General features: G+C 49.8%; 1 long non-coding RNA gene across 1 annotated transcript; it reads right to left on the bottom strand.

The window, feature by feature from the left end:
• Window positions 1-433: 433 nt before the first annotated feature.
• LOC105864393 (uncharacterized) lies at window positions 434-3013 on the bottom strand. Its single transcript, XR_012920060.1, has 2 exons — window positions 2691-3013; window positions 434-811 (listed from the first exon to the last, which is right to left on the bottom strand). It is a non-coding gene; the product is annotated as an uncharacterized LOC105864393 (long non-coding RNA).
• Window positions 3014-10439: the final 7426 nt, after the last annotated feature.

The following is a 10439-nucleotide window of genomic DNA, read 5'->3' as shown; positions in this document are numbered from 1 at the left end:
GAAGTATCCCCACACACAAGCACACTGTATTTCGTATACCCACTGCCCCAATATTTGAGTCATATCCACAGCTCTGTCACCGTGCACAGTGCTGCAGTGAATGTCCCTTAGCAGGAGTGGATCAGATCGCTGATAAGCCGCTGGCATCTTCCTGGCCTCAATTGATCCTCCCACCTCAGCCTCCTAGAATGCTCAGAGTACAGGAGTGAGCCACGGTGCTCAGACTTTGTCTTTTTGTTGTTGTTGTTGTTGTTTTTGAGGTAGTATCAGTATTGTTTGTTTATTTACCCTTACTTGAAGCACAGCAACTTTACCAACTTATATCTGTGCTAATCATTTGTTAATCATTCAGGTAATAATGCCTGAATTTTTCCTGAAATGCAAGGTGCCTTTATAAACTGAGGATTTAGTCATCCTTTAGTTTTGCAAAAGCTTTCTCTTTTTTTTATGTCTCTGAATCTGTCGTGGTTCCACTTCCTTCTCCATGAACACCACGTATCTGCACCTGTGGGTGGATATTCTCTGTGCTGCGGATCTCTCTGCTCTCCCTCACGACCTCGGCTCTTCGTTCCCTTCTGTTTCACGTGGGCAGCTTGCCAAGCCGCTCTTCGGAGCCCCGGCCTGAGACCCCCGCCACTCTTGTTCTCCTCTTGGCATCTCCAGCTTGACTCTCATTTATGTAACGGCTTTTTTCCCTTCCACGTGTTTCCTGAGATTTGGCAGCTCCAGTTGATCTCTTTTGTTGCATTCTAGCCTCTTCTACAATTCCTCGTAACCTGTCTCTGAAGTCCTGTTGCCTTTTCTTTTAAGACTACGGAGAAAAAACAAAATGTGTCTGCACAGTTCAGCCTCCTGGAGTGATCCTCCTGAAAACAACGCACTCTCTGCGAGCCTTCTGATTGTCGCTTGGCTCTCCTCCTGGTCCCAGATTGCCAGCCCTCCTTTTGTCACCCGGGCCGCTGACTTGCAGGGTGGTGGCACCCGCGGGCCAGGCAGCCCCCCAACACGCACACACACCCTCCCGCACCTGCCACGTCTCGAGAACCCTTGCCCCCGATGCTGCCCCTCCAACCTCACTGGCCCGGCCGCCCTGGGACAGGACAAGAGCGGGTGGCCTCTGCTGCTCACACGCGGCCCCGCAGCCATCCCGGGCTCCACCGCTTGGCCACTCAGGACCCGACCTCCTTCTAGAAAGTTCTTAACCCTAGAACTCCCCTCGGCCCCTCCCTCCCTCTGGTTCAGGTATCACCACCTGGACGGCCACTCCTCAGAGGCTGCCCGATGTGTGCTTGAGCCTTCTTCCCGGTTTCGGTGATTTATTAAATTCTGTTCTATTTGCTCAGGCCGATTATAAGGAGCCAGGGGAGGAGGGGACAGAGAAGGGGCTCTCCCTGCTTTCGTCAGCGGTCCCGGATAATTATTTTCGGGCAGTTACTGTTAAGCTATTTGCGCTACGACGTGTCTCTGCTGTCTGTGAGGCGAAGTCCTGTGTCATGGTCACACCAGACCCCAAACGTTTAGGAGACGTGGTTTCTCCCATCTGTTAGGGCTGAGGCGAGGGTATGCACATTATTTAAAAAGTTGGCTTCAGCCGGGCGCGGTGGCTCACGCCTGTAATCCTAGCTCTCTGGGAGGCCGAGGCGGGCGGATTGCTCGAGGTCAGGAGTTCGAAACCAGCCTGAGCAAGAGCGAGACCCCGTCTCTACTATAAATGGAAAGAAATTAATTGGCCAACTAAAAATATATACAAAAAATTAGCTGGGCATGGTGGCGCATGCCTGTAGTCCCAGCTACTCGGGAGGCTGAGGCAGGAGGATTGCTTGAGCCTAGGAGTTTGAGGTTGCTGGGAGCTAGGCTGATGCCACGGCACTCACTCTAGCCTGGGCAACAAAGTGAGACTCTGTCTTAAAAAAAAAAAAAAAAAAAAAAAGTTGGCTTCAACACAAACCCTGTTTGAAGGAGGAGCTCCCTGAGGGCAGCCCTGCCTTAATTGCTCAATCTGAAAATGTCATATTGTCACTCAGGGGCTCCTTCCGGCTCATCCCAGTTAGTTCACGCAAACAGCAGGCAGGCTCAGTCACCTGAGTCGCTACTTAACTAACGCAGTGGAGCCGGGACTTTTCTAGGCGCCGTCAGAAGCTGAAAAGACACCAGGGAAAGATGTCAAGGGTCTGATCGAGCTCCCGAGAGAACCTGCAAAGGCAGTCACCGGTGAGGAAGCCATACTCCAAGGGGATTTTCTCCTACGATCAGACCCTGGAACGAGAAACGCAGACCCGCAGAAGGAAAACAGCGGGAAACCGTGTTGGCAGCTGCAGGGACGAAATACGCAGCAGTTTTCGGGGTATAAGACGGTCGACGTCTCTCTCGAGTCACCTTCAGAGAAAGGCGGCTGGTGTCCACCTGACCCGGACGCTCCCGTCCACAGCTGGGCAGTGAGCTGGGGCCTTAACGCCAACCTGGTCTCGGGCGGCAGGGCTGGAAAACCGGGCTGTCCCTAGACTCGTTCCAGAACCTGTCACTCCACGGCTGGATTCTGCCGGCCTGTGGGCCCGCCAAGAACGCTATCAGCACCCTTACAACTCTGCCTGAGCAAATGCCGGGGGCTCGGTCTCCCCAGCGGATCCGCCCCGGGAAAGCTCCGGCACCTGTGACCCCGGCCTTGGCTCAGGGCCGCAGGCTCCACCCACCTCAGCCACGTTGTCCCTCCTCCGGCCGGACAGAAGATAAACCTGAAACTTTGAAAGTGAGAAGGTTAAATCGCTAGACCCCATGCCCCACGCCAGGCCCCACGCCATGCCCCACGCCAGGCCCCACGCCATGCCCCACGCCATGCTCCACGCCATGCCCCACGCCATGCCCCACGCCAGGCCCCACGCCATGCCCCACGCCATGCAATGTTAAAGCCCAGGATGCAATACCCTGACTGCTAGATCACACTGCTTTTGTTCCGAGCCTCCCCCAGTTGTGTTCCAGGAGAGAGAGAGAGAGAGAGAGAGATAAATACACCAGAATCATCAGGGCCAGGCCCAGGCCAGGAAGGAGCACCCCACCCCCGTCCCCCACTCCACCCCACCCCCGTCCCCCACTCCACCCCACCCCCATCCCCCACTCCACCCCACCCCCATCCCCCACTCCACCCCACCCCCGTCCCTCAATCCACCCCACCCCATCCCCCACTCCACCCCACCCCCATCCCCCACTCCACCCCACCCCCGTCCCTCAATCCACCCCACCCCATCCCCCACTCCACCCCACCCCCGTCCCCCACTCCACCCCACCCCCGTCCCCCACTCCACCCCACCCCCATCCCCCACTCCACCCCACCCCCATCCCCCACTCCACCCCACCCCCATCCCTCAATCCACCCCACCCCATCCCTCAATCCACCCCACCCCATCCCTCAATCCACCCCATCCCCCACTCCACCCCACCCCATCCCCCACTCCACCCCACCCCCATCCCCCACTCCACCCCACCCCATCCCCCACTCCACCCCACCCCCATCCCCAACTCCACCCCACCCCCATCCCCTACTCCACCTCACCCCCATCCCCCACTCCACCCCACCCCCATCCCCTACTCCACCTCACCCCCATCCCCCACTCCACCCCACCCCATCCCCCACTCCACCCCACCCCCGAGCCTCTGACACTCAGCACCAAGTGTGACGGGCCCGTCCCGGCTCAGCCCAGGCTGGACTCTGAGGTGTGGTCCCCGGGCCCAGGGACTTGGAGGAATCTCGAGCCCTGGCCTGCAAGAGGGAGAGATGACAGACACTCCAGACACTCAGCAAGTGTGCGTGAAGAATTTACCACGAGCGGCCGGGCGCGGCGGCTCACGCCTGTCATCCCAGCACTCTGGGAGGCTGAGGCGGGAGGATCGCTCAAGGTCAGGAGTTCGAAACCAGCCTGAGCAAGAGCGAGACCCCCGTCACTACTACAAACAGAAAGAAATTAATTGGCCAACTTATATAGAAAAAATTAGCCAGGCATGGTGGTGCATGCCTGTAGTCCCAGCTACTCGAGAGGCTGAGGTAGGAGGATTGCTTGAGCCCAGGAGTTTGAGGTTGCTGTGAGCAAGGCTGACACCATAGCACTCTAGGTTGAGAAACAGAGTGAGACTCTGTCTCCAAAAAAAAAAAAAGGATTTGCCGCAAGCAAAGATCAAGTGTGCAAAGCGGAAGCGCATTCCCTGAGGGGAAGGGGTCCGTCTCCTTGCGTGGAGAGGACCCTGTCTGCTTCTGTGTTTTCCTTTTGATACGCTTTGCATTCAGGCAAAGGTTAGTTGTGATTACTCATAACCATACGCCACTGCTTAGGGACCGAGTTCTTTCCAGGTGTGGCCATGCCTGAAAAGGGGCATGTTCCCATGACTGTTTCTAGCGTTTTCCGCTCTCTGACCTGCACCCGGTGTTCCACGGCCTGGTCGCCCCGTCCCGTTCGACTGAAATAGCCATTGCCTCTGTTCGGGTTTCTGCAGCCATTTCCTCCTTACTGCTTCTCTACAACTTCTGTCTCCCTTCTCTGTCTCCCTCTGCCGTCCGGCCCCTCTCGCTCGTCCTTCGGCCCCTGCAGGCCCCGGCAGGTTTTGACTCGTCCAGAAAGTCCCCAGCCCTGCCCCACCGCGCCCGCCTGGCCTCTCCGAAGCCGGGTCACGGTGAACCGCCGGCGACTGCCGTCCGTATCTGGGCTTCATGGGCGTCATGACCGAGGACCGTCCTCAGGAGAAAGTTTCACCAACACTCTGCAATGTCTTGGAGGAAGGAAGATCCTGGTAAATCAAAAGCCTGAATGTGCCCACCTCTCCTCCACTCTCCCCCTTCCACCTCGCCCGTCTCACGGAGCGGAAGAGCTTTTGCACCACCGGCTGCTCTGCACGCGCAAGTGAGCGAGCCAGCTCCACCGTGCAGAGGGCTCGGACGGCAGGTGCGCAGGACGCTGCCCTCCTGGGCCCGGGGACAGTTCTGTCCGCCCCTCCGTGTCCTTTCACACTGTCACTAAACTGCATCACCGGTGGCCTGGTAACTACCCGCTCCGCTGCTCACCTCAATAGTTCTTTTAGCGTTCGTACGCAACATACCTAGCGAGCTGATTTGCCCTGAACTCTATTCTATCAGATGCTGTGACCGTTACCTCCTCATCCCTGAAAGAAAACGCACTGTTCGACTTCACATTTTTTATCTCATGTGAGAGTCCTTGCCTTTTTCCATCGGTTATGTTTGTTGCGGTTGTTCTTTTATTAGAATTGAACACATAGTCTACGGCCACACCACCCTGAACGCGCCCGATCCCGTCGGATCTCGGAAGCTAAGCAGGGTCGGGCCTGGTCAGTACTTGGATGGGAGAATTGAACATGTACATTTCTACCATTCGATTCCCTCTTTTCACTTACTATCCTGTCTTGTTTTCCTTTTTTTTTTTTTTTTTTTTTTGGTATTTCATTGGATAGATCTTTTTTTTTTTTTTTTAGTATTTCATTGGATAGATTTTTTTTTTTAGTATTTCATTGGATAGATTTTTTTTTAGTATTTCATTGGATAGATTTTTTTTTTAGTATTTCATTGGATAGATTTTTTTTTTTTTAGTATTTCATTGGATAGATTTTTTTTTTTAGTATTTCATTGGATAGATCTTTTTTTTTTTTTAGTATTTCATTGGATAGATTTTTTTTTTTTAGTATTTCATTGGATAGATTTTTTTTTTAGTATTTCATTGGATAGATTTTTTTTTTTAGTATTTCATTGGATAGATTTATATTTTTTAGTATTTCATTGGATAGATCTTTTTTTTTTTAGTATTTCATTGGATAGATTTTTTTTTTTTAGTATTTCATTGGATAGATCTTTTTTTTTTATTATTTCATTGGATAGATTTTTTTTTTTAGTATTTCATTGGATAGATCTTTTTTTTTTTTTTACCAATTTCAAAATTATTTCTTCTGATTCTGTCCTTATGGTGATCATGCTTGACTACTCATTTCTTAGACGCGTCAAGATCAGTCATCTTTCCCCAAATGAGGAGAGGGCTTTAGCGCATCTTCGTACGCTCTGGACTTCCTGCGCCGTGAACGCGCTTTGCAGGCCTTGTTCGGAATGGGAGCTCTTGGTTGTCATGTGTGTGTTTTCTTTCTTCCTTTTCTCTGATCCAGGATTTTTTTTTTTTTTTTGACAACAATAAACATTATTAAGATGTTTGGTAACTGCTAGTTCTCCTATGTCTAAACCAGCCTCCTAGATTTATTTCTCTTCTCCACTCCCCTCCTTCCCCCACCTGCCGGGTGGCCCTGAGTCCTGAGATGAGGGGTCATGGGTATCCTGCAGCTGCCGGCGGAACGTTCCGTAAACGTCTGTCAGGTTCATCTGACCTGTGGTGTGGTTTAAACCCAACGTTTCTTTGTTCATTTTCTGTCTAGACAATCTTAATCCAACGCTGAAAGTGGGTGTTGAAGTCCCCAACTATTATTGTATTGAGGTCTATCTCTCCCTTTGGAGCTAAAAATATTTGTTTTATATATCTGGGTGCTTTGGTGTTGGGTGCACATAAATTTACAAGTGTTACGGTCTCTTGCTGGGTGCATATACATTACAATTGTTATACTGTCTTTTGCTGGATTGATCCTTTTATTGCTATATAGTGTCCTTCTCTGTCTCTTTCTACAGCTTCTGAGTTGAAGTCTGCTTTGTCTGATATATTAGTAAGTATACCTACCCTTGCTCCCTTTTGGTTTTTGAGTGGAATATTTGTTTCCATTCCTTCACTTTTGGTCTCATGTGTGTGTTTACAGGTGAGGTGAGTTTCTTGTAGGCAGCATATTGTTGGGTCTTGAATTCCCCCACCCCCATATAATCAGCATAGACTTTTAAATGGGAAATTTAATATATTTACTTTCAGGGTTATTATTGATAGGTGAGGACTTATCATTTATTAATTGCTTTCTGATTGTTTTATATATCCTTTGTTCCTTACTTCCTCTCTTGTTGCTTATTTTTGTGTTTGGGTGGTTTCCTACAGTGATGAGGTTTGATTCCTTTCTCTTTCTCCTTTGTGTACCACCAGCTCTACCAGTGAGTTTCATAGTCCCCTATGTTTTCATGATGGTGGTTGTCATCTTTTCACTTCCAGATTAAACAAGACTCCCTTGCGCTTTTCTTGTAAGGCTGGTCTAGTGGTGATGACTTCCCTTAGATCTGCTAGTCTGTGAAAGATTTTATTTCTCCTTTATTTCTGAAGAATAGCTTTGCTGGGTATAATATTCTTGGCTGAAAGTTTTTTTTTTTTTTCTTTTTTTCTTTCAGTACTTAAATATATTACTCCATTCTCTCCTGGCCTACAGGTTTCTGCTGAGAAATCCGTTAGTCTAATGGGGATCTCTCTTATAGGTGACTTGGCATTTTTCTCCTGCTGCTTTTAGAATTCTCTGTCTTTGTCTTTTCACAATTTGATTATAATGTGTCCAGGAGAGGACCTGCTTGGGTTGAATCTATCTGGGATTCTTCGAGCTTCCTGAATCTGTATGTCTATCTCTTTACCAAGACTTAAGAAGTTTTCGGCTATTATTTCATTAAATATGCTTTCTACACCTTTTCCCTTCTCAGCTCTTCTGGAATGCCCATGACATGAATCTTTGTTCACTTAATGGCGTCCCATAAATCCTGTAGGCTTTCTTCATTCTTCTTGAAAGGCTTGTGATCGGATAAAATGAACCATCCCTCAAACAAGTATAGCACATACCACAAACTCCAGGAAGAAGAAAATAAAAACTGTTGAACTGCCAGTTCCAACAAGGAATAGCATTAATGTCTGACTATAACTTCTCCCAGATGGATTTAGATGGTACCATTACATGGATTCGTTTTTGTAGTGTTTTATTTGGTGTGAGTAGAGAGCAGGAAATTAGCATTTGTTTTAAGCCACTATGGTACTAGGCATACTCACATACATGATCAAACAGCAGGGCTAGAGGAAAGATGCACCTGTATGCTCTCAGGGTCTACTTGTTAGAAGAACACCTAGCCTTTTCCCAGAGCTGTCCATCTCAGGGGTGATTATATATGTGCTTGCAGTTCTGTTCTAATTTTGTTTCCTACTGTCTTACTTTGTTTGGGCTGCTATCACAGAATACCACAGACTGGGCCAGGTGCAGTGGCTTGCACCTGTAATCCCAGCTACTCAGGAGGCTGACACAGGAGAATAGCTTGAGCCCCAGAAGGGTGAGACCAGCCTGGGTAACATAGGGACATGCCATGTCTAAAAACAAAAAATAGGCCGGGCACGGTGGCTCATGCCTGTAATACTAGCACTCTGGGAGGCCGAGGCGGGCAGATTGCTCGAGGTCAGTAGTTTGAAACCAGCCTGAACAAGAGCGAGACCCCGTCTCTACTATAAATAGAAAGAAATTAATTGGCTAACTAATGTATATAGAAAAAATTAGCCAGGCATGGTGGCGCATGCCTGTAGTCCCAGCTACTCGGGAGGCTGAGGCAGGAGGATCGCTTGAGCCCAGGAGTTGGAGGTTGCTGTGAGCTGGGCTGACGCCATGGCACTCACTCTAGCCTGGGCAACAAAGCCAGACTCTGTCCAAAATAATAATAATAATAATAATGCCACAGTCTGTGTGACTTATGAACAACAGAAATTTATCTTGCACAGTTCTGGAGGCTGGGATGGCCAAGATTAAGGCACAAGTAGGTTTAGTGTTTAGGGAGATCCCACTTCCTGGTTCATAAATGGGTGTCTTCTCGTTGCACCCTCACGTATCAGAAGGAGCAGGGGACCTCTCTTAGGCCTCTTCTATAAGAGCCCTAGCCCCATTCAGGAGGGCTCTGCCCTCATGACCTTATCATCCCCCAAAGGTCCCACTCCTAATCCCATAACCTTGAGGGTAGGATTTCAGCAAACGAATTGGGAGGGAGAGAATGCAAATACTCGACCTACAGCAACTTGAATTTTCAACAACTGATTTCTTCCTTCTTCCCTCCCTCCTTTCTATTTTAAGTTGAGGAGGGTTCAATGGAGCGACTATTTACAAAGATAGGGCAGGGTTAAGAGAAGCAACAGTAAAAGACTGAAGTGAAGCCCCGAGACTGGCAATGGCTGAAAGACGTTCCCACTCCAGGCCTAAAGAGGCCACAGGATGAGCCTCTGTGGACCCTGAGCAAACACAGAACAGCTGGTCTTACTGTTAATTAAATCGGAAATCAATGCCACTCCCCGGGTGGTATGACAGCTCAGCAGCCCTTCTGAAATTGTAAAAAAAAAAAAAAAAAAAAAAATTGTTGTAATAAAAAACTATGCATTTCTGGACACCCCTCCAGGCCATGAGAGTCTAGGCCAGGGGTCCTCAAACTTTTTAAACAGGGGGCCAGTTCACTGTCCCCCTGACCGTTGGAGAGTGCACACTGTGGGCCCAGGATGAGTCGGCTGCTAAGCAGGACAGGCAGCGGCAGCAAAAACACCCGGCAAGCCGGATAAATGTGCTAGGCGGCCCGCATGTGGCCCGTGGGCTGTAGTTTGAGGACGCCTGGGACTCTAAGCCTTGTCTTTGAGCTATTTCTGCGACTATGTTTTCTGCACCTGGCACTTCCTCCTGGGTTACTGGCTCTCGCCTGGCTGGATGTCTTTGAGCCATTTTGCAACGCTGCATGGCTCTCTACGAGATGTGGCTGCTCTACGAATTCTCCTCTGAACCTCTATGGCATTTGCCTGGATAATGAGTGAAGGAAAATCTTTAGCACGTGTCCATTTTACATCCGTATGAGCCTTGGGACTGTATCCTTTTTTTTTTTTTTTTTTGAACATTCTCTCCTAACAAAGAGAATGTTCTCTCCCCGCTGGTGGTCATCCAGGAGAGGGTGGACCTGCAGCAGAGTTGCCGGGACCGAGTGTTAAAGCTCTTTCACACACGCACAGGCATGTGACTGCCAGACGGGGCACCCCCAGGCACCCCCAGTCGGCACCACAGCCCGACTCTGGGTCTGGGAGCCGGGCCAGCTTGCACGCCCAGATTCACAATCACTCTACGGGGATTCTGGCCCAGAAGCTCCACTGCCTTTCTTGAAATCTATGGTACGGAGCAGACCACACTCCACAATCTCTCTCAATAATCCAGGACCTCACTTAGAGCCAGAGGCCCTCTCCCTCTTTTTCCCGGGGGGACTCTCAGTGTCCTAGGCCAGGCAGTCGATGCGCCTCCAAACTCCACCTGTTGTAGCATCGGGCCTCAAACTCAAATGGATTTTACTAGGGACACAGTGAACCCTCATTCTGCTCACCAATGACTCATACGCCCCAAGTCCCTGCCCAGTGAAAATACTCCCTGATGTCCCTTTTTTTTTTTTTTTTTTTTTTTTGAGACAGAATCTCACTGTGTTGCCCAGACTAGAGTGAGTGCCATAGCATCAGCCTCGCTCACAGCAACCTCAAACTCCTGGGCTCGAG

Source organism: Microcebus murinus, chromosome 7, assembly GCF_040939455.1.
Source record: "Microcebus murinus isolate Inina chromosome 7, M.murinus_Inina_mat1.0, whole genome shotgun sequence".
NCBI classification, from domain to species: domain Eukaryota; kingdom Metazoa; phylum Chordata; class Mammalia; order Primates; family Cheirogaleidae; genus Microcebus; species Microcebus murinus.
The sequence above is the reverse complement of the archived record's forward strand: the minus strand, read 5'-3'. Positions and strand labels throughout refer to the sequence as shown.